Consider the following 25,253-nt stretch of genomic DNA (forward strand, 5'->3'; position numbering starts at 1 on the left):
AAAGACAATTTCAGACAGGCAAGGTCTAAAAAACATGTATTTTCCATGCACACTTCTTAGTAAACTTAATCAAAAGAAGAAGTAAGTTGAGAAAAATGATTTGGGATTCAGGTCCCACACAGGAGAGAGTCACAGGGAGTTCCCAGGTTGTGATGGGTGGAGCCCCAGGTATGTAGGGCAGGCCTGGGGAACAGCCTGTGCAGGTGGGGTCAAGAAGATAGGAGGCTTCAGGAGGGATGTTTCCAAGAAAAAAAAAAAAGGTGTATTATCTGATGCCTTTGTCTGTATTTTATTCAGAGGAATTTTGTAGCTTTGTTTGAAGAATTTGATTAGGAATAAGTGATAGGTACATAGAAAACTACACAAAAAGAACATACTATCTCTAGAAAAACAACGTTGTGCTAGTAACAAAATGTATTTATAGTACATTATATGACTCAGCCTTGAGCCATATTCACATGGTTGTAAATAATGTAAACATTACATATTGATTGGGCCAAAATTTGTGGCATTACTACGTTAAGAGGATGGCAGTGAGGAAGTACAGGCGGTGGGTGGGGAGAGGGATATGTTGACGTAAGAGCTAGATTCCAATCTTATGTAATAGGAATTCAGTAGATGATGCTTAAAATTATAAAATGAAGAAAAAAACCCCACAGCCATATAAGTGTATCATTTGAAAATACAAAGGAAAATTCCTAAGAGAATTCCTAAGAACTCTAAAGAAAAGCTAAAAGAAGCCAGCTGTGGTGGCTCACAACTATAATCTCTGCACTTCAGGAGGCTGAGATGGGAGGATCACTTGAGGCCAGGAGTTCAAGACAGCCTGGGCAACATGGTGAGACACCCCCTCCTCCCTCCCTCCCGCCCTGGTCTCTAAAAAAAAAAAAAAAAAAAAAAATTAGCTGAGCATGGTGGCACGTGCCAAGAGTCATAGAGGCTGAAGCAAGAGGATTGCTTGAAATCCGGGAAGTGAGCTGTTTTCACACCACTGCACTCCAACCTGGGCAACAGACTGAGACTCTGTCTCCAAAACAAAACAAAAGAGTCACCTCTGGGGGTTGGAATTCAGGGTAGAGGAAATGGTGTCAGGAAACTCCTTTTTTAATTTCCAGGACTTGTGGTATATTGGAATGTAAAAACCTTTATGCAAAGCTGGGCTTGGTGGAGTGTTCCTTTAGTCTCAGCTACTCAGGCGGCTGAGGCAAGAGGATTCCTTGATCCCAGGAGTTCCAGACCAATCTGGGCAACATAGCATGACCACTGCCCACCCCTGCCTTCTGGACCCATCTCATTTTTTTTTTAAGAGAAAAAAAAAAATTCAAAAAACCTTTATATCTGTATTGCTCTGGTAAAAATATAAATTAAAAAATTTCAAGGAACATTAAACTTTGCCTGCTATTATAGCAGTTATGTCTCAATACCATAATGTAGGTCAGACTTGCATAATGCATGGCTGTTGGTGGCGTGACACAGCAGACGCATGAGTCTCCCTGGGACAGCCAAGGGTAAGGCCAAACAGAGCTGGCTCATGCTTTTCTTCCAGGTTTCCCCATGGACTTCCTTCAGTCCACTTTTTTCTTCTCTCAGAATCACAGGGTTACTGAGAATGAGTTGCTTAGATACGTATTGAGAGCCAAAAGTGACATATACTGAGGTCATTAATAACGTAGGGTGATTATCTGGAAAATTCTGAATAATTCAGCTAAAAACATGCAATATTTTAATGGCAGGGGCAGTTATTTGAATTGAATTTCCTGATTTTGGTCTCCACCCTAATCAAATTTACTAGACATCACTGGACATTGACTTCTCCCTGCGTGGTAGCCCAGTTTGAGAGCTTTGTGATAGAGTTAGCTCCCAGCCCAGCCGGAATCCCCACACAGATTGACTTGAATTCCTTTTGCTGATTTTAGAACTCACACTATCCACATGAGCATCTTTCTGAGGCCATCCTTTCCCTCTCTGTTGTTCCCCTGCTTTAAGCTCTATGCTAAGGGGCTGTCTGTGTGAAGTTAGGAATCAGAATTCTGTGTATTTGCAGACACTAGAGGCTGACCCAAGCCAGGCTACCCACCTGATACAGTTTTCCTATGTTTATATGTGGCAGAATCTAGTTGTGATTTTAACTCCATGATGAACTGTGTGATCTTGGGCAAGCCATATAACCTCTCTCAGCTTTAGTTTCTTGTACTTATGTCATGGGGTTGTTGTAAAGATTAATTTGGGGGTTAACCTGGCATATTAACTGCTCAAAAAATATGAGTCATTTTTGAACAGAAATAACTAGAGAAAGCCCCTGCAATGACGTTGAGGGGACAGTCTTATCTCAAGCCTTTGCTGGGTTTCTGAAGCATTTAACACAAATCCTATCTGATATAAATTAGAGAAGTTGGTCTCTCTAAAATCTAGATTTTGTGGTTCTCAAACTTCAGTAGGCGTAAGACACATTTGGGGAGGTTGTAAAATGCAGATTCCTTGGCTCCACTCCTAAGGGATCCTAATTCTGGAAGTCTGGAGTGTGGCCCAGGAATCTGCATTTTCACAAGCACTCTAGAAAAACCTAGTGCTTTGTCCATCCTATGGTGTTTCAAAAGATCTCCCCCTCCAGCTCAATGGGTAGAGAATCAGGGTGGAGTCCAATTAGGGCATGATTGGTGTCCAAGGAAGTGCTGAGTCCCCAGGGGACTAAGGTCCAGGTTGGGTGGCCCACCTAAGGAGTAAGACAAAAGTAGGAGCCAAAAGCACACAAAACCACACAAATGGAATAATTAAGAACAGAAAATGAACCGAAAGGAAGCAAGTCTTTAAAAAATAGAGACAGGATCTTGCTCTGTCACTCAGACTGAAGTGCAATGGCGTGATCATAGCTCACGGAAGTCTCAAACTCCTGGTCTCAAGCTATCCTCCTGAGTAGCCAAGACTACAGGTGTGTGCCACCATGCCTGGCTAATTTAAGTTTTTTGAAATAGAAATGAGGTCTTGCTATGTTACCCAGGCTGGTCTCAAACTCCTGGCCTCAAGTAATCTTTGAGCCTCGGCCTCCCAAAATATTGGGTTTACAGGGATGAGCCACTGAGACTGACCAGAAGCAAGTCTTTTTACATGGTTGCATGGGCATGTCAAATGCACATAAAGGAATCAAGACAGGGTAAGATAGTTAAAAAATGACACGGGAGACAGGACTGTGAATGTCTGGTGTCCATAGCTCAGAATGTTCTGGGAAGAGGAGGGAAGGTGGGAAGAAGGGGACAGTAGACGACCTGATTCTGGGCCCTGGAGTCCCTATCTCGTGGTACAGGACCCTGCCCTGGGCGGGGAGGGGGTCTCATGACAAGTGCCTCCTTAATTGAGGAAGGTCTTGGGCAGCAGCCAGGCAGACATAAGCCCTGAATCTCATGCTATATTTCAAAATGGGAGGATTCTCCCAGGCAAATAAATAAGGGAGTTGTTAACATTGACAAGATGGCCCCATGCAGAGTCAGTTCCTCCCACAGGCTGCTTGTAGAATTAAACAAAAATAATAACCAAATTACAGAGTCAAATTACAAAGAACAAAAAGGCTCTTTGCCTACTGGCCTCTGAAGTCTCCTTTCCCTTCTGTGTAAACTAATCTGATGAAATGAGCTGCTTTACTCTTTAAGTATGTCAACTCCCTGGGGATGTATCCCGCCAGGGGCAGGCTGTGTAAGATCCAGCCTCTTCTACCACCACTTCAGCTGCGATAAGAAGGTGCTTAACTTGACGGGTGAAATAGAGCGAGAACACTGGTGATAGTCACCGCTTAGTTCTAAGTATGCTTCTGTGCAATGATTTAAGCAGTACAGAAGAGGGGGAAGGGAGATTTAAATACATTTTGTTCTTTATCTTTTAGCTCTGATAGGATATGGCTCACACATCCCAAACCCCAACCCTGCTTAATCTCCTTACTTGTGGGGAATTCAGCTACGTCTAAATGTTTATGTGCTGCTGATGGTGGCAGGGGACATCTGTTTCAGAGGTACGTGCAGATCATCAGAAAATTATCTAATGACTCAGTGTCTCCCGGCAGAGGAAAACATCTATCTAATTAGAAATCCTGAGCCGGAGCTTCAGTTTCAGATAGAAGACAGCACCCAGGGACAAGGAGACTTTGTAATTACTCCCAGAATTCTTTTACGTAGGGGTGTGTGGTCTGTGTGTGTATGGTTTGTGTGTGTGTGTGTGGTCTGTATGGTCTGTGTGTCTGTGTGTGTGGTCTGTGTGTGCGCGTGCGGTGTGTGTGTGATCTGTGTGGTGTGTGTCTGTGTGCATGTATGTGTCTGTGTGTGTGTGGTCTGTGTGGTCTGTATGGTCTATGCGTATGGTTGTGTGTCTGGTCTGTGTGCATGGTCTGTGTGTGTGTCGTCAGTGTGCATGTGGTCTGCGTGTGGTCTGTGTGTGTGTGTGTGTGTGTGTGTGGTCTATATGGTCTACATGTGCGTAGTCTGTGTGTATGTGGTCTGTGTGTGCAGTGTGTGTGTGTGTATGTGTGTGTGGTCTATACGGTCTGCATGTGCATAGTCTGTGTGTATATGGTCTGTGTGTGATCTGTGTGGTCTGTGTGTGTGTGTGTATGTGGTCTGTGTGTATGGTCTGCTTGTGTGTAGTGTGTGTGTATGTGGTCTGTGTGGTGTGTGTGCGGTGTGTTGTTATTGTGTGCCTGTGTGTGTGGTCTTATTGTTGTATGGTCTTGGCATTGTTATTGGTGTTGTTGTTATTTGTGTGGTCTTGTGTGGTTGTTGTTATTTGTTGCGGTGTGTTATTTGGCCTGTGTGTATGTGGTCTGTATGTGGTCTGTGTGTATAGTGTGTGTGTGTGTGTGTGTGGTCTGTGGTCTTGTGTGTGTGTGTGTGTGGTCTGTGTGTATGGTCTTGTGTGGTCTGTATGTATGGTCTTTGTGTGTATGTGATCTGTGTGTGTGTCTGGTCTGTGCATGCAGTGTGTGTGTGTCGTCTGTGTGTATGGTCTTATTATTATTATTGTGGTGCATTATTGTTATTGTTATTGGTCTTATTATTGTGGTCTGCTTGTGTGTGTGTGGTCTGTATGTACGGTCTTTGTGTGTGTGTGGTCTGTGTGTGTAGTGTGTGTGGTCCGTGTGTGTGGTGTTTGTGGTGTGTGATGTATGTGGAAGTGTGTTTTTGGGTGTGATGTATGTTTGCATGATGTGCCAATGTAGTACGTAGGGCATGTGTGTGGTGTGGTGTATGTGTGTTGTTTGTGATGATGTGTGTGTGGCATGTGTGTGTGGTGTGTAGAGTATGCTGTGTGGGGGATGTGTGTGTGATGTGTATGTGTGTTGTGTGTGGGTGTGTGTGGGGCACGTGTGTGTGGTGTGTAGAGTGTGCTGTGTGGGTGTGTGTGATGTGTATGTGTGGTGTGGGTGTGGGTGTGTGTGTGTGGGTGCGGTGTGTGGGGAGAGGAGGGGTGTTGGAAGGTCACCTCTGTAGGAACGATGCTGTGTTGTGATTCCCTTCAGAGCTCAACAATGAGTTAACATTCAGCACCCTGGACTTTTAACTGTAGTTAGAGTCCAGGTGAGTCATCTGGCTTCAGAACACAGTGACTGCTTCCGAGCTTCTGGGCCCCTTAAGGATCTATTTCCTAAGCGATGCGGTAGCTCAGTTCTGTCCTGCAGATAAAGGATGGGAAGAATGAAGGGAAAGGATTATACTTTTTCCCACTCCTTTTACCTGGTTAATGGGAAGGGCATGTGCGTGAGGGCCTCCTGCCTCTTGTTTTCCGCCTCTACTGAGTGGGTGAGGTCTTGCCTCCCTTTCTCGTGCACTCTTTTAGTGGTTTACAACCTGCAGTCTCTCTGCTCCGTGTCCACAGAGCCCAGGAAGCCAACAGCCAGGAGCAGCCTCTGCCATCAGAGGGAGTGGGTTCAAAGTCCAATTCTGCTACTTTCTAGCTGATAAACTACTTAGCTTCCCATTCATAAGTGGGCTTGATAGTAAGTGCTTATTACTTCCCAGCAACGGGGAGATGCACACAAGCATCTAGTGTGGTGAGTGGTACCAGATCGCCATGATTACCTCTGCAGCCGCCTTTGGACGCTCAATGCAGCCACATTAGACACTGACCAAGGCCACTGCACACAGACCAGGTGCTGGGCATTGCGGGAACCAAGGAGCAAGCCAGTTAGTCCTGGGCCTCCTTCAGCATCTGGTCCGCTGGAGAAGCAGGTACTTCTCTGGGCCTCATTATGGTCCATCTCTGCTTGGACTTTACATTCTCCACCACCTCACACGCAGCACATTCCAAGATGAGGATGTTGTAACCCCCCAAGCCCGCTTCCCCCAGGCTTCCTGCTGTGTCATCAATATCTTCACTTTCCTAGGAACCCAGGCTCCACATGTGGCCTCAGTAACCCCTCCTCTACTTCACACCTTCTGTACCATCGGGAGACCCCAGGGATTCAGCCTTTCATGGAGTGTCTCCCTGCCTGTCCCAGTTCTCTTGCAACCCCGTCCTGCTGCAGATGTGATTTGTTTTAGCCTGGGGAAGAGCAGAGCTGCCTCCTATGCCAGGTAACCCTTATTAACGCATGACTTTTAACATGCTCCTCACCTGCCCCAACCCAATGGTCCACAGACAAGTGTGGCTATCCCTCCTCCCTCCAGCCCTGGCACACTTTCCCTGCCTCATCCCTACTATTCCATGAATGAACCCCGCATTTAGGGTAGGGTTTTCTCCCTTGCTGTATCCAAGTCAGTCTAGACCTAGTGGCCCAGTTCTATTCGCGGGCTGTCCCTGAATTTCCGAGGCCAATTCTTGCACTCTGTGATGAAACTGGTTGTAATCTCTCATACCCTAGGGCACCAGCCTCTACCTTTATGATCTTCTAGACTCTGGAATTCAGGAATGACTTAAGGCCACTTAAAACCACACCCTCCCTTGCCCTCACCTTCCATCTCCTCCCAGGGCACCATATGGCAATTGTTCTACATTCCCTCCAAGATTCCTCCTCCCAAGCCTAGGCCCATACGAATTTCCACTTGGCTCCAGAATGCCCCTTCAGCCATGCATCCCCCAACCAGGTAAACACTCAGTGGCTCACTTCTGCTGAGTCCTGCAGTGGCGGCATCAACCTTGTCCCCCAGACCTTCCTCGGTCATGCACCAACCTCCCATCTAAGGCACTTTGGTGCACAGCCCATATTTTGCATTCCCTTCCCTGTGGGCTAGGGCAGTGTTTCTCCCACTTTACAAACTCAGGCTCCCTTTTAATAAGCCTAAGGCCCTCTCCTGCCACACCATGGAAATGAAAAATGTAGTCTGTACAGGACTGTGTTGTAACCTCCTCTGCCTCCCCTGCAGGCACCCCTGTTGCTCCTTCCCAAGCCCCTGCTTCCCACCACACCAGTCAGGGCTGCACTCCTCTGGGACTCTGTAGTTTTTTTGTAGCATGTACCATAGTTGTGTTTAAATAATTATTGAACTACTTGTGATGAGTTGTTTAATGTGTCTGCTGCATCATAACATCAGCTCTGTGAAGTCAAGGGTTCAGTTTTGTTCGCCTTTGTATCCCCAGCACCTGGCATACATACTCCAAGCAAAATCCAGCTCCCTAAAAATGCCCTCCTACAACCTGTCAAAAAGCTGAAGTCATTCATTGCTTACTGTGGTCTGGGAGAGCCCTGCCCTGATAGTCTGAATAGCAGCATCTCAGATGGGGCATCTAAGTCAGGGTACTTATGAGGCTTTAGGGTTGGGTTTTAGAGGTTGTTCAGTGCAGCAGGGGAGGGGTTTATAGTATGAGGATTGGTGGATGCAGTAATGTGAGGGTTTTGAGGCAAGGGATTCAAAGAACCTTGAGGTATAAATAGTCACTGATGCTATCTATTGAAAAGTCTCATCGTTTAATGATCATTTGAATGAATTCTTCCAGAAGGTTCCTGAAACAAACAAAGTTATTTGCAGCTTTTATTTTCCTGGACAAGTGTTTCATGTAAGAGCAAAGTCACGTGAATGTAGACAGTAAGCTTCAAGGGTGCAGATGATTTGCGTTCTCAGAATGAACAGTTCCAGATGTCGCCCAATCTCCCAGACTCCTAGAACTGCGTGTGAAGTTTCAGGAGGGCCAACGCCTGCCCAGTCACGCACTATTTCTGAGCAGCCCCAAGGAATGCTTGAATTTGAGTGTGAACCTCTGCTTCTCACGCCCCTCCAGTCCTGTCCTGTCCCGTCCCATAAGAGGGCCCTTTCTCTCAGCTGCAGTGTAGACAGTACTCTGGTACTGACATCCCCGAAATGCTACTAAGCCAGTAAGGAAAGCTGGGTGGGTGTGGAGATGGAGAGTTCAACTTGGAGCTGAGTGTGTGGGGGACGTAGCTACTCTGAGGCTTCCCTGTCAAGCGCCTCTGCCATGATGTAGCCATACCACGCATCACTGTTCAGCCTCCTCCTTAGCACCAAGGCCTACACTTTCTTGCAGCCTAGGCTGATAAAATAATAACCTTAGACAAATTTAACAGGGTTTAACTGAGCAAAGAACGATTCACAAGTTGGGCAGCCCCTGAACCAGGAGGAGTTCAGAGAGGCTCTGGCACTGCCCTGTGGTCAAAGATTATTCATAGACAGAAAAAGGAAAGTGATGAACAGAAAACAGAAGTGAGGCATAGGAACAGCCGGACTGGTTACAGCCTGATGTTTGCCTTATTTGAACCTGGTTTGAACAGTTGGTTGCCTTTGATTGACCAAAACTCAGTGATTGGCACAAGAGTAGGTTACAGTTCATTTACATATCCAGTTAGGTTGCAGTTCATATGTACGGAGAAACCTTTAGGCCAAACCTAAAATATGTTGGGAAGTAGATTTAGGTGAAACTTAACAAGGCCTCCCTATCTCACTCTCCGCATCATAAAAGCAAAACAAGAACCCCTGAGATCTTCAGATCTAACAGAGCGATTTTGCTCCCTTTAGTCTTCTCTCATCTCTAATCTTCTGCAAAATCAAAATGCCCATTGATGTATTTCCCCAAAGAAAAAATAGTTCCCTCTCTAAAAGGAATTCTATTGTTATCTTAGACAGCAAACAATTCATTTTCCCCACCCCACCTGCATAAATAGAAATTCCATCAGTGGTTGAAAATATTAGGTTGAATCATATGAAATACTCATTTTGTCAGTCAGAAATAGTCAAATAGCAACAATCTCATATCCCCCAGAGTAAAAAATATGTAAAATACTAAGATAATGAATTAATTTGATTATTCTAGGGAATTGTATTCCTATGACTGAACCTGAAGGATTCTAGCAATAAGACTGAAAATTATTTTTCATTGCTGTCAGTAAAAACCATAAGGACAAAGAATAATTTCATTACCCAGAAAGATGGTGTAATAATTGAAACTAATTATGGAGGAATCTGGTTATATTTCACCCACTGGCATCTCAGTGGGGAACTGTCTATACTGGGAGATCAAACTGGAGTTGAAAACTGGTATCTGATTTCTACTTTAACCAGGGTTTCATGGTGTAGGTTGGAAAGGCAGGCAGGGACTGAATCAAATTTGCAGATCCCCAGGTCTGAGACAGAATGATAGCCTAACACAGGCATAGGACTTCCTGTGAGCCCCAGTCCTGGACAGTGTTCTAAGTACCTTGCAGGTAGTATTTATACTCCCTGAGGAAACAGGCACAGAGCAATAAAATGATTTGCTTGGGGTCCCACAACAATAGACAGTGGAGCCTTCCAGCTGCAGGCCCCAGGCTCTTAGACACCAAGCTCGACTGCTCTGTTCTTGCAGGGCACCCCACAAAGACACTTGCCCCGAGGGCCAGGGGTAGAGGGGAATGGTAGTGGGAAAAAAAGGTATTTAGTGTCAAGGAAAGAAACCATTTTCAAAGTTACCTTCACCTTGACATGGTCCGATCAATACCCTCGCAGATGGAGCAGGCAGGAGGTCGAACGCTAGCAAGCATGGCGTAGGGTCAGCGAGTTCTTGATCATGTCATGAGAAACTGGCATAGCATTTAGCCACCGTCTGAGGTAGACATGCCCCACTCCTTGGGAACCCAGATCTAGACAACTGCCAACTTTTTCAGAGAATTATGCAGCCTCCTTTTTGCTTAGGATGTGTTTTACTGTAATGTACAATCCTATTTCCTCTTAGAGACGATCTGCCTGCTTCAGTCCCATTCTCCTCCTAGCACTCTTTTTCATCCTGGAATATGAATAAGAAATTGGATTTAGGAGCCAAAATTCTCATTTGTAGCCCTAACCCTACCACCTATTCCTGGTGCTAGCGTTGAAGCATTCTTTCAGAGCATCAACAGAGGCTCAAATTTCTCCAATCTTAAGTACAACAGCACAGAAATGTCCCCTGTTGCTACTGTCTTATTTGTGGTCTTACCTTCTCTACCCAGCATTAAGAACAGTGAATCTGTCCTTGCTGTCTCCTCTTCATCACCTCCAGCTCAAGACCCATCTACCCACAGTGCACTCAGTCACAACACTCAACCTTGCTTGTCCAACGTCACCAGTGAGCTCTCTTTGGCCAGTCCAAGGGACGCCTCTCAGTCTTCTCTTCCACATTTGGCCTTATCATTCACTCCTCTCCCCTGGCTTCTGACATGGCTTCCATCTCTGCTTCTACGTTTCTGGCCAATTCCTCCCTGGCCTTGAGTGTGGCATGAGCTCTCCTCACTGTATTGTCTCCTTGGGCGATGGTGCCCATTCGCAGTTTGTTTCCATCTCGGATGTATCTTCCCTGCATTTCATACTCACATTTCTAGCTGTGTCCTGAACCTCTTAAATGTCTCCTAGATCTGTCAAATGCAACATGTTCAAAACCCGAGTCACCATTTTCCCAAGACCTTCTCCTCCTTCAATATTACCTGCCTCCGTCAAAGGTGGCCCCAGATCATAAACTCAGGTCATCTAGAACCATTCCTTTTTTTAAATTCTCATATTCACTCTTTACCTCCTAAACGTTTTTCAATCCAATTCCATCCCTTTCTCCCACCCTCCTGCTCCTGCTCTCTCTCTCCTGTCTCTGGTATTTAGCTTCCTGACTGGTGTCTCTCTTGTTTCACTCTGTTCAACTCCATTTTCCCAATAGTTATCTGAGTGATGATGGCTGTATCTTAAATAAAATCTGCCAAGCTACTCCCTTGCTGAAGCCTTACTATTGTTCCTCAGCAAACTTTTTGCTGTGACAGCCCTGCCTGGTGCCAACTTGCCTGCTCAGCTGCCCTCTGCCCTCTGTGCTCCGCTGTGCTGCAGGCAGTTACCGCCATTTCCACAGTGCTCCGATGGGGCCCGCTCTGATCCTTTTGCTCTGGACTCTGTGTCTTGGGTGCCATGTGTTCTCAGGCCCTCCTTGTCAAGTCATCTCCCTGGTCCTTGAGGTTGTGTCCTGGAGTCTCCTTGTCCAGGGCAGATTCTCCACTGCTCCCCCGTCCTCCATCCACTCCTCAACCCCACTGCTCAGTTCAGCGTGTCTCACAGCCCCTGTTGCTGTGTGTGTCTTTTTCAGACTGGACTACAAATACCAGCTGGACAGGGGATCTTGTCCTATTTATCCTTGCATTCTCAGGACTTTGAGTACAGTCGACCCTTGAACAACATGGGGGTTATGGCGGCCGACCCTCAGCGCAGTCCCAGCATAATTTTGATTCCCCAAAATTTTCATGACTGATAGCCTACTGCTGACCAAGCCCTACCAATAACATAAATAGTTGACCAACTCATACATTTATGCATTCATGACATGCCTAACTTTTTCTTATTTTTTGCAATGTTTTTCTTTTTTGTTTTTTAAAAAACTTCCTAAGTTTTTTTTATTTTTAAACTTTTTTCTCTTGTCTATTTTTGCGATGTTTCTTTCTTTCTTTTTTTTTTTGGGATGGCATCTCGCTCTGTCGTCCAGGCTGGAGTGCAGTGGTGCAATCTCAGCGCACAGCAACCTCCACCTCCTGAGTTCAAACAACTCTTGTGTCCTAGCCTCTCGAGTAGCTGGGATTACAGGCAGGCACCACCATGCCCAGATAGTTTTTGTATTTTTAGTAGAGACAGGGTTTCACCACGTTGGCTGTGCTGCTCTCGAACTCCTGACCTCAAGTGATCTGCCCGCCTCAACCTCCCAAAGTGCCGGGATTACAGACCTAAGCCACCGTGCCTGGCCATATTTTTGCAGTGTTTCTAGGCTATAAGTTTTGTCTGCAAGTTCTTCCAAATTGTCAAATATCTCCAAATAATTTTCCAATTACTTATTGGAAAAAATCCTCATATAAGTGAACCCACACAGTTCAAACCTGTGTTGTTCAAGGGTCACCTGTACTTAGTAGACCTTCATTGTACCTTTATCAAGCTGTTGCTGAAGTGGACAATGTCGTTGGCAAGTCACTTACCTCTGAGCTTTGGCATATGACATATCAGGTGGGGATAACAGGACCGGCCCAGCTTATTCACAGGTTGGTGGGAAGATCATGTCAAATGACATGTGCAAAAGCCCTCTGTAAGCTATTTGACTTTGTGCAATTATAAGATGAAATCACCACTTTCAGCCTCTGAGGCAGTGTTCTCTTCCTCAGTTCTTCAATTCTTTCAAAAACACAGTGAGGTGAGGTTCCCCTCCTGCTGGGGCAAAGGTAGACTGGGATGGTAAAGGAGAGGAAGACTCCATTTGGCCCCTTGGATTCTTCTTCAGTCCCACTAGGCAGGTATACATCTCACAGAGTGTGTTCTTGTGAGTCTTGGTTGCTGATAAAGAAAATCTGCACAATCCAAAAGAGGTCTTTGACTTTTTTCCCTTCAAAGGGAAGCTGAAGAGGCCTGCTGAGAGGAGCTGAGCAGCTCCAGCTGGGTGTCCACACAAAGTCCTTAGCGCTGACCACGTGGTGTCATTCTCCCTCAGGAAACTTAACCTGCATGATGGAGATTCTGGACACATTTGCATAGCGTTGCATTGGCAGGGTGTGGTTTGCTGCTGTGGTCACACTTTGGGGAAGTTGTCGCCATCTGTGTCTGCATGCTTCAGAGTTTGGGAGAGAAAGGACATCTGTGTCCAGGTGGTCCAGAGGCCCAGGGCTGCATGACTGGAGAAAGCTGGGGTGGTTTCTGAGGGTGTGCACTGGCCTCTGCCGCACCTTTTATCCCATCAGTGAGCCATGAAATAGCTGATTATGGCTCTTGACATCTTCCAAGAAGGCTTAGTGCCCAAGTAATGCCAAGACCTCTGTGGGCACACGTGATTCTGGAGAACTGCTCAACTCCCTGTGAGGCAGAGCTGGTAGGAGGAAGATGAGGGGTGGACCCAAGAGCAAAAGGCAAATGACCAGCACCCCAGGCACCAGGCTGTGCAGCCTGTTGGCCCCAGACCTTATCTGTTTTGGGGGAAGTTCCTGCAGTAGGGGGGGATATGAAAATGTGTGAACATAGGAAAGGTTATCTAGGCCTAGGCAGTGGTGGAAAAGTATCATTGTTCTAAGGCAACATTAGAGACTAAGAGAAGACTTGGGTGGGGGCAGGAGAAATTATGCTCAAAATGAAGCTAGGAAATGAGGGCGAGGCCACAGAAAATTGATTAGGCTAATCAGGTCAGTAGAACTAAAATTAGAAGAGGAACAGAGGAAAAGTCCTTTGACCAGACAGGATTAGATGGGTTACTCTAAAGTGGCAATGACAGTCATCTGTAAGTCTACGTCGATGCCAAAGCAGACCCAACATTAGGACCATGTGTGAGTGTGTGTGTGTCTGTGTATATGTGAGTAGTAGGGGTCTGTAGAGTAGCGAGATGGGAACCCAAAGAACACTGAAGACCCCTTCCTCTGCAGCTCCTAATCTGGTCAGAGAAAGAGAGAAACACTTGTTTACCGAATAGATGTATGAAAAAAGCTCTTTTATTTATTTATTTAGACGGAGTCTTGCACCTGTCACACAGGCTGGAGTGCAATGGCATGATCTCCGCTCATTGCAACCCCTGCCTCCCAGGCTCAAGCAATTCTCCTGCCTCAGCCTCCCGAGTATCTGGGATTACAGGCACCTGCCACCATGCCTGGCTGATTTTTTGTATTTTCAGTAGAGACAGGGTTTCACTATGTTGGCCAGGCTGGCCTTGAACTCCTGACTTTGTGATCCGCCCACCTTGGCCTCCCGAAGTGCTGGGATTACAGGTGTGAGCTACCACACCTGGCTGAAAAAAACTCTTTATAAAGTAGCACAAACATGCAATTTAATTTATGTGTGCATGAGGAATCTATAACTACTAAAGAGAGGAAAGATGACTCAAGCATTTCAGGTTCACTTAAGTCCACTTTGTTTTCCTTTTGGCTCCATCTCCATTCATTTCCCTCTCCGGTGTCTGTGTCCTCACCTCTGTGCCCCAGTCTTGTCACTTGCTAGGATAAGGCACAGGGCCTCACCGGACCTTGTCTGCTCAGCTGTAAGTTAAGGATGGTGAGAGCTGAAAATCTTCCAGCTCTGATGATCTGAGACCTACACTCGCTTTCTTCATTGACTTTCTGTTGGTCTGTTTGGCATCATCCCTGACGTTCAGCCCTGGACAAATTGCAGGAATAATTTACTTCCTGATCTCTTGTTTAGCTGCCAGTAACAGCTATGAAAACCTTTCTACCTGAGAGTGAACAGTTAGTGAATTGGAGCTCTTGGGAAAGCACTGAGTCATTAAGGCCTGTCTAACAAATAACATGTTCTCTTCCTTTCTGTTCTTAGTTGTCATCTTTGCTTATATCATATTCATTCATTTAACAAATATTTATTGAAGTGTTCACAATAAGTATTGTGAAGTGTTTGTAATGTGCCAGGTTCCATACCAACCACTAGGAGTTTGAAAGTTTATAAGAAACTATCATTGTTGTCAAGAAGCCCATTGTTTAGTGGGGCATATGGATGTGGAAATAACTACCCCTGCAGAGTGTGATAAGTGATTGGGGGTGACTGCAAACACAGGAACTCAGAAATGGAGATGAACCAGAAGGCACTCAGCAGGGATACAAGGAAGGAGTGGCATGGGAGTGGAGTTCTGAGAGATGAGCAAGAATGTGCAGGTGGGAAAGGTAAGGAGGTGGATATACGCCAAAGTATAAAAGTGCTTGCAAGTTGCTGGGCAAGGTTGGGTTCAAGGTAAGAGCAGGAGTCAGCAACAGACTAGGTTGAAGAGAAGAGAGGGTTGGTGTGTGTCAAGGACTTTGAGTGCCCTGCTTAGGAGTTCAGATTTCATCCTAGAAGCAACAGGACACCACCAACAATTTTATTGCACTTGAATTTTGGCAGCTGTGTTGGAAGTGACTGATGTGGGAAGAGGCTATAAACGGTGGGGGGTCGTTGGGGGGGGGGGGCCTTTGTAGGTCTTTGAGTGCCCCAGGCAGGAGACAGGAAGAGACGATGGAAATGGGGCAGCAGAAGCCAAGGACAGACACTAAGAGCTCCCTTTAACCTAGAATCTGCTAAGCAGAGTGGGTAAAAGGAAAGGTGAGAGAAAGAATGACTTTGAGGTTTCTAATGTGAACAGCTGAGTGAAAGGAAAAAGGAATTGTAGAAGTGGATGTTACCTAACCTGACATCTTAGAGTGCCCCATAAGAAGACCCCGGAGGCTTTGTCTCTGCAGAACATTTTCGTGCACTGTTTCCTTCCTGGACAGCCCTCCCTGGTGGCCTGGTTTGGTATCTTGATTGTGGTCTCCTGTCTGGTTTCTGCATCTCTGCCAAGGCCTTCCAAAGAAAAGTTTAATCTGAACTATCCCATGACATTGGCACTGGGTGTTCTTGACTCCAAGGCCTCCGGCTTCTGCTCTACTTCATCCTACTCTTCTTATGTCCTACTTTGGCTTCCAGAATTCTAGCCCGGGGGCCCTTCTTGTCCAGATTAATAGGCAGGGAAGAAGAGGAGAGAACTGTTTTTGACATATTAGGCTCAAAGTGTCTGTGGGACATCTGTGCCGAGATTTCCAGTGGGCAGGTAGGAAAGAGTTCAGAGGACGGGAAAGAACCATGTTTAGAAGCCAACAACATAGAAGAATGACCAACATTGCTCGAAAAGACCATATATGGGAGAGCTAAAAGAGCAGGAAAACTGAAAATTGACCTATAAGCAATGCCATTTGAGGTGGATAGGACACGAAATGCCAGGGAAGGAGAATGAGGAAAGACAATCACAAAAGTCACAGTGGACCAAGCGGGGAATGTGTGCTAGAGTCAGAGAAGGATTTTCCAAGAAGAAGAAGAAGGAATGAACATCTGTATAAAATTGTTGCACAGAAGTGATTTTATTTAAGCATTAGACATTAAAACATTTACTAGCCTTCCACTGTATGACTATCATTATACCTGGAATAGGGGTTATCAGAAGTAAATAAGGTTCAGTCCCTGCCTTTAAGGATCCTCCAGTCTAGTAGAAGAGAAAAACATAAATAGACAAGTGGAATAAATTGTAGGATACACAGGGGACTAAAAATCACATATATTGAACAGGTGGGAGCAGACTCTCATGGCTTCAGAGAGGTGATGACTTTTAAGACCAGACAGGAGCTATGTGCAGGTGTTCACCAGGTGATCCATCAGAGAGTTTCAGAGAGAGGAAGGACTAGGAGCTCCAACAGAGCTGGTAAAGTAAGTATGGCCAAAGATGAAGGATGAAGTAAGGGGCAGAGAGAGATGTGAGTTTGAAGAATGTTCATGGTTCAGACTACTGAGGGCTTTGTAGTTTGGATCAACAGGGTTTTTGTTCATCTGTGAGTTTCCCGTGCCAAACCACAAATGGGGTGACTTAAAACAAGAGAAATTTATTTTCTCCCAATTCTGAAAGTCAAAAGTCTGAAATCCAGGTGTCAGCAGGGCTGCATAGCCTCTGGGGGCTCTAGGGAAGAATCTGTTTCTAGCTTTTTCCTGCTTCTGGTGGCTGTGGGCATTTCTTCGCTTGTGGCCGCAACACTTCAAACTATCCCTCTGTGCTGACATCACCTCTTTCTTCCACTGTGATCTCCCCCTTCCTCCCTCTTATAAAGATACTTGTGATGGCATTTAGGGCCACGGTTCAAGATTATCTCCACATCTCAAGATTCTTAACTTAATCCTATTTGCACAATCCCTTTTTCCATATAAGGTAACATTTATAGGCTTCAGGGATTAGGACCTGCATATCTTTGGGGGCTGTAACTCAGCTTGCTACAGTCAGGGTTGGCAATTAGTTATACCTTCCTGGGAATAAAAGACAGAATGGATTGGAGAGACCCATACTGGAGTCAAGAACATCATCACTTTGGAGATTACAGAAGACATACATATTAAGAGGTGATTGAGGCCTGAACTAAGAGAGCAGTGGGGGCAGGGATGGGAGTGAGATCTGAGTGGAAAAGTGTCAGTCGGGTTGGGTGGTTCTCAGTGTCTCAGTGGGGTCCTGGGGACAGAGGCCCAACCACACAGATGGAAAGTGACAGGAGATTTCACTTCTTTTCAATCATCTACCGGGTACTGAGCTAGTTGTCAAAGGCAATGATAAGCCAGCATGTGTCTGGTAACATGGGAAGGAGCTCTGAAAACAGGGCCAGAAAGGAAAAGGAAGTAGGGAAACAGATTCTCTAATTCCTGAGCATCTTTGAAGAAATCCACTGTAGGCTGTGTCATTCTGTCTCTCTCACTGCAACCAGAAACCATCTAGTAGGGCGGTGGAAGATATTAATTGACTAAAAATCCTTTGAAATTTTGAGGCATAAAAAATTCCATCTAAGAAATTTGCTTATAAATAGGCCCTGAAATAGGTAATCAAGATCCCAAAGTCACGTGCAAGGTAGGAATGGAGGAGCAGCCTTCTGCAGGCTCTGCTTTTTCCGCATTCAGGGGACTTGGACTCACCAAGACCTCCAGCCAGTGCCACAGGCCAGGACTGAGCTGCTAGGAGCCCCACCCATCAAGATACCCTAAGGGTCCAGGGATCGCTAGACAGTATGGGAGTGAAAATACCAGACTTCTAGCTTCAAGGGACTCAAGCAGTAACCTTGGGGCCTGATAAAGCCATGTCATTTGCACCTAAAATCGTATAGCATTGCATCTCCATCACATACAGGCACAGGATAGCTGCGTTTCTACAGGTTCATTGGCTTTTGGGTACCAAAGGGCTCACATGAATGGCAATTTGGTCCTATCTAGTCTTGATCTTCTGCTCCTGCCTCCCAAATGATGCTGCCTCCTAGGAATGCTGCCTCCCCTGTCCTGGCTGCCAACTGGCCAGTGCGCTGGGTGAAGCTGCTGTTCTCCCAAACAGGCTGTCTCCTCCTGGGCACTGCCTGCCTCAGGCCCTCAGGGTGCCAGAGTAGGATCTGTTTTGTGCAGGAGCCTTCACTCTGTGTCTCCTGGCACCAAAGCCACATCTGGTGAAACTTGGTGGCTTCTCTCCCTGCCTGTAGCCCTTCTCCATGAGAGGCTGAGATCTAAGTCCAGGGCCCAGGGCTGGAGGACCAGTGTCTGAACAGATGCCAGGTTTTCTCCCCATCCCATCCCCCAACCTGTTGTTAGGGAGTGCACATTCCTCTTCCCACCATCCTTCATACTCTTCTTCACTAGAAAAATGCCCTAATAGTGCAAACTGGTTTCTGTGAGGCCTCCCTTACTTTCGATTGATCCCAAGGCCAGTGCTATCCACTATGCATTCTAAAAATTTTTATGTGAGCTCTTCCTATTTGTCAGTCAGTGTACTAGCTAGCAAAACTAACAAATAACAAAGTGTACTAACGAAACAGACTTGAAGCATAAGAACTATGCCTTGGTGGCTGGGAGCGGTGGCTCATGCCTGTAATCCCAGCACTTTGGGAGGCTGAGGTGGGTGGATCACAAGGTCAGGAGTTCGAGACCAGCCTGGCCAATATGGAGAAACCCTGTCTCTACTAAAAAATACAAAAAAATTAGCGGGGTATGGCAGCGCATGCCTGTAATCCCAGCTACTTGGAAGGCTGAGGCAGGGGAATTGCTTGAGCCCAGGAGGCAGAGGTTGCAGTGAGTGGAGATCGTACCACTGCACTCCAACCTGGGTGACAGAGGGATACTCTGTCTCAAAAAAACAAAAAAACAAAAAAAAGAAAGAAAGAAATATGCCTTGGGTGTTCCAATGCACATGCACTTGCACTGATGAACTTATGAACTTATTCATAACTGTGTACACTACTATGGTAGCTACGGGAGATGTTTTTTGCATGCGGGCCTATATTTGTGAGTGAGTGTTATCTATTTTTTAAAAAATCGGTCTAGAAAGGAATAATTCTTATTTCTACCTCTGTTTATTTTCTTAGGAACTAAAGTACTTGATTTAGTGCTCGATTTCTCTTTTTAAAAAATTTTTTTGTGAGGTGGAGTCTTGCTCTGTCGTCCAGGCTGGAGTGCACTGGCGCGATCTCAGCTCACTGCAACCTCCGCCTCCTGGGTTCAAGAGATTCTACTGTCTCAGCCCCCTGAGTAGCTGGGATTACAGACACGCATCACTACACCCAGCTAATTTTTGTATTTTTAGTAGAGACGGGGTTTCACCATGTTGGCCAGACTGGTCTCAAACTGCTGACCTCAGGCGTCCCAAAGTGCTGGGATTACAGGCATGAGCCACTGTGCCCGGCCTATCTCGTTTTAAGTTACCCCATTTGTGGTTTGGCACAGGAAACTCATAAATGAACAAAAACCCTGTTGCTCCAAACCATAAAGCCCTCAGTAGTCTGAACCATGAACATTCTTCAAATTCACATCTCTCTCCGCCCCTTACTTCATCCCTCACCTGTGGCCATACTTAAGTTGCCAGCTCTCTGCTTTCTGTAACCCCTCGGTTCTTTTTGAAGATAGGGAAGGACACCAATCTTGCCAACCATTCAGAAAGGGAATTTGGTAAACTATTATTTTAAAGATGTAAACTTTATTATAAAAATGTAAAAATTATAGGGTAATTCTTAAGGTCTCTTTTTGCTATAAATATGAATCAATCATAAACCTATGTCATGGGCATTTGGAGCTGAGCCTGGCTGCTGAGACTGTGTGATCCAACACACTGAGCTGACAGGTGAGCTATCTGGGGCTGTGCACATACCTGCAGGCAGACCCACATATGTGCATGTGAGTCTGTGTACACGGACATGCAGGTATGTGTACACCAACACACACAGACTCTTGACTACACAGATATACATATCTGTATCTGTAGGTAAAGTTTTCACTAACCTGGTAGTGTTTTAGTGTGGAGCGAGAGGCTCATTTTGTAAAGTTATAACCTTTTGTAGGAACAGCTCCAAGAAGAGGGAGATCCACGGATTAAAAGTGCTGTGTGTGAGCGTGTGGCTGCAGGGAGACGTGTATGAGAGGCAGAGAAGGTGTGGACAGGTGAGCCAGATAAAGTTAACCCAAGGCCAAGGAGGAGCAAGGTGGAAAATCAAAGGGGATCGTGTAGCCACCTGTGAGCAGAGACTGTCAGGACAGAGGAGGAACTTGCAGGGGACACTGATGGGCTGTTTATTCCCGTAGTATGAATTGTGTGAGACTTAGACCCCAGCAGCAAGGAAACAAAAGGTAAGATAACCGAAAGTGGATTATGGGAAAGAGCGGAGTGCAGGCCTGTGGGAGGGAGTCTGTCTGGTCCACAGGGCCAAGGCTCAATACAGGCCTACCTGACTTGGAGGAGCCCAAGCTAGTGAGCCGGCAGTGGCCAGGCAGGGCCAGCCTGCACTCCAAGGCAAGCAGGGAGAAGCATGACCTCCAGCTTTGACGTCAGGCAGGGGTCTCAGCCTTCCCAGCTGGGATAATGAATGACTAAGCTTTCTTTAAAAGAGAAATCAAAGGAGGACTTTTAGAGCTGGACTGAGATTCTATTTTATTTTGTAGCTTTTAAAAAAATTAACATTTGGTCATTTAAAAAAAAGGCAAAGATACCCATGCTTATAGTCCTTGTTGACTTTGTGGACCTTACCTAAGGAATTGTACCCGCCACCCTCAACCCCTCCATGCACACCCCCTACGCAAACACTCCCTGCCTTTCAATTGTACACGCAGCACGCAGCTCCTGCCCTTGGGTCCCCTGGCCTGTCCTCTCTTCTCCTGTGGCGTGGTATCCAAACATACACTTAGTGTACTGCTTAAAAGGCAAGCTCCCGTTTAGGGGTTGGCAAACTTTTTCTGTAAAGGGCCAGATAGTAAGTGCATTAGGCTTTGTGGGCCATGTGGTTTCTGTCTCAACTTCCCAACTCTGCTGTTGCAGCTTGAAGGCAGCTGTAGACAATAGGCAAAGGAATGAGCTTGGTGGTGTTCCAATAAAACCTCACTTAAGGACACTTAAACTTATACTTCACATGATTTTCACGTCCTGAAATATTCGTCCTTTGACTTTTTTTCTTCAACTATTAAATATATAAAAAACATTCTCGGTTGATGGGCCATACCAAAACAGAAGGTGTATATATATATATATATATATATACACACATATATATATTAGCCAGGTGTGGTGGCACATGCTTGTAGTCTCAAACACTCAGGAGACTGAGGCAGGAGGACCACTTGAGCCCAGGAGTTTGAGGCTGCAGTGAGCTATGTTCACACCACTGCACACCAGCCTGGGTGACAAAGCAAGATCCTGTCTCTCAGAAAAAATATAAATAAGAACATTAAAAAATAAAAATTCCAAGGTGATAAACCTCACAGTGGTCAGGTGAGTTTCAGGTAAATGACAAAACTATACCCCTTCAACTTAGCAGGCAGGTTTGAATTCTCTTTGTAAGTTCTTCTTCTTTCTTTTTTTTCCCTCTCCCTTGTTCCCTCCCTTTCTTTTCTCCTTAATATTTCAAATTTATGCTTTCTTCTCCTGGAATCCTTTCTCTTGGTCTATCTTCCAGGCACTCAGCCTGGGTTAATTTCTACAAGATGCTGGCATGGCTGAGGACAGTTTCATCTCTTTCGTCTTACCCAGTAGTCTTCTACACATCTCTGTCACCCTCTCCTTCTGCTATCTAATTTGCTGTTAGTGAACTCCAAGATCATTACAAAATTCTATGTGCAAAGCTCTCATTTTGTTGAGGGCGTCTCCTTATAGTTTTCATCCTTTTGAATTTGGAAGATTAAATTGGGGAGCTCAATGAGATAGAAGGCAGGGAGGATAATGATATTAGATGTTGGACTCAATGAAGTACAGCAGTCCCTTCTTATCCAAAGTTTTGCTTTCCATGGGGATATGGTTTGGATTTGTGCTCCCACCCAAACCTCATGTCAAATTGTGACCCCCAGTTTTGGAGGTGGGGCCTGGTGGGAGTTGACTGGATCATGGGGGTGAATTTCCTCCTTGCTATTCTTATGATAGTGAGGGAGTTCTCACGAGATCTGGTTGTTGAAAAGTGTGTGTGTTGTACTTCCCCTCTTTCTCTCTTCCTCCCACTTCAGCCATGTAAGACATGCTGGCTTCTCCTTTGCCTTTTGCAGTGATTGTAAGTTTTCTGAGGCCTCCCTAGTCATGTTTCATGTATAGCCTTTGGAACTGTGAGCCAATTAAACCTCTTTTATCTATAAATTAGCACATCTCAGGTATTTCTTTATAGCAGTGTGAGAATGGACTAATACACATGATTTCTGTAACCCATGGTCAACCTTGGTTCAAAAATAAACGAGCAAAATATAATGCGATATTTTGAAAGAGAGACAGAGAACACATTCACACAACTTTTGTTGCAGTATATTGTTACAATTGTTCCTCTTCCTCTTGTTGCCAATCTCTTACAGTGCCTAATTTATAAATTCAATTTTATGATATATATGTAGTATATAGGGTTTGGTACTATCTGAGGCTTTGGGCATTCATTTGGGGTCTTGGAACGTATTCTCCATAAATTAGTTGGTGGGGGGGACAACAGTATCTTGAATGTATCTCTTGATTTGCTTCATCCAGGTAACATCACAGAAGAAGATGGGACTTTTGCAGCTACAGAGGTGTTTATGATACCAAAATAAAGTCCCGGAGTCCCAGGGAAAATTCCAGGATTTTATCATGTCTTCCTGCATAATAACTTTGTCCTCCCCTGGTGAGCCCTGGCTCAGCAAACTACACCTGTATCCACCCAATTGTTCAAGCCAGAACGCTGGCTGGAAGTTATGTTGATTCACCTTATTCACAGTAGTTATATTCTATAAAGTCACCGTGAACACTGAATTAGTGAATACCAAACCATTGCTCCTAGAGGAAATAAAGGGTTAAGTTCCTGTGCACAACTAGTCACAATTTTATCAACTGATCAATATATAACCTTGCTGTGTATTTGTTTCTGTCTAAAGATATCTTATTCAATATACATTGTTGATTCATTAACACTGAACTCACTGCACTGTAATTAACTCCTGAACAAAGCTTATCTAACACTGGTATTTTCTCCACAGAGAAATCATAGCCTTTCTGCACTTTGGAACAAAAGACAGCATTTCAGCTCTGTTTTGAGAGGCCATTTAAAACAGCAAAATCACCAATAAAAAGCACAAAAAGGCAAAAATGTATTGTGTAACTAAATAGACCTTGAAAAGGATACTTGATGCAGTATGACAGCTGAAACAAGAAGGCAGGGCGTCACCTTGTTCCACCTCAGCTAGGAATGTGTGCATTGAGAGCAACTCAAATTTCTCAGGGCTCTGTGCATTTCTGCGAATGACCATGAAAGCACTATGAGTACTAATTTTAGGGTTACAAACAAATTGTAGTGAGAAGGTAAATTTGCAAATATGAAATCCACAAATAATGAAGATTGACTGTACATTTGACTCCATTCCCAGTCACCAATGTCATCAGTTTTACATCCTTTATATCTTTACAATCGGTCCACTTCTTTTTATCGATACCTTCCACACCTCAGTCCATCCCAACAAACCACTTCTTCTGGATTAACAGGTTGCAGTCAGCCCACATCAACTCTTGTACTTCTTTAGTCTATTTTTCACTGGTGGCAAAAGGGGAGGTTGGCAAAGAGGGCTGTGGAAAGAGATGGGGCAGTTGTTGGAGAGAGAGGAAATCCAGGTTAAAGAAGATTTTAAGGAAGTAGCTTCCTTTTCTCTTGAGAAGTAGCCTCCTTTCTCCCTTTCCCTGTGTGTGCATGTGTGTGTGTGTTCATTCAGGATAAATTCAGTTTCAGATGTGGTTGAAAGAGAAGGTTTGAGTTCTTGAGTTGGTGTGTACAATATTAATCTATTTAACTGTTTCCTTTAACTTGTGCATTCCTAGTAGATATTATGTCTTTATTCTCCTAGCAGCCCAGGCTGCTACAACAAACAATATAAAATGATTTCAATAAAATACTATTAAGCCAAGGAAGTTCTGAGTTTTCAAAGGCAAAGAATCCAAAATGTAAGTAAAGTTAATAAATGTTCCGTGGGTGGGGGACTGCATTCTGGTTCGTAGATAGCTGCCGAGAGCTCCATTTGAGATTGTGTCAAATTCAGAGAAAAGCATTCAACCAGAACTCTGTGTAATGAACTGGGCTGGATGGAGCATGCCAATGGCCCTCAGACATTAATGGAGTCTCGAACTCATTGTTTCATGTACAATAAAGGAAAACTTCAGATTTGATTGAACAAAGAACATTAGTTTCCTTATACCAACTTGGGAATCATTCTCAAAATGTGACATTTTGTTTAGTTATATGAATAAACATTATATCTTCTGATGAAGGATGAACCTTAATATTTGGAAGGGAAAACAGCTATCACACACTCTCACAACCCCCTACCAGCCTTTGGGCCTTGGGCTGAGGCCAGGGCAGCTACCCTCAGGGGACAGCAGTGAGCCACTTGACCAGTTTATCCCCGAGATAGGATTTTGTGCCTCTGACTTTGAAGTGGAATAAGCACTTCCCATCTGACATGGAACTAGCAAACCAAGGGTCAGGCTTCGCCTGCTCAAAGGAATTAAAGTCGATTGAGAAACACAGCTCTGTTTCTTGCCAAGAGAATCTTGTCAAGTAACAGCTTTGAAGCTTTTTTCCTCTATCAATGCTGGAGACTTTGGTACAGGGGGTTATCATCACTGTGGCAGCCAAAGCAGCCTCGCTTTGTCCCTAACCCTCGCATCCACACAGCAAAGAACACTTTGAACTGTGTTTTTTGCACGTCCGTGTGTGCCCAGATCTTGTGAGATCCCCTGTTTTTGGAACTGGGCCACTCTCCGATAAGGATGGAGACCTTGCCTCCCTGCTCCCACCAAACAGAGCTTTCTATTGCTGAGTTAGAGTAAATACAAGGCGATTAAAACTACAAGTTAATTTATGCTCTCTT

Source organism: Papio anubis, chromosome 1 (genome assembly GCF_008728515.1).
Source record: "Papio anubis isolate 15944 chromosome 1, Panubis1.0, whole genome shotgun sequence".
Taxonomy (NCBI): domain Eukaryota; kingdom Metazoa; phylum Chordata; class Mammalia; order Primates; family Cercopithecidae; genus Papio; species Papio anubis.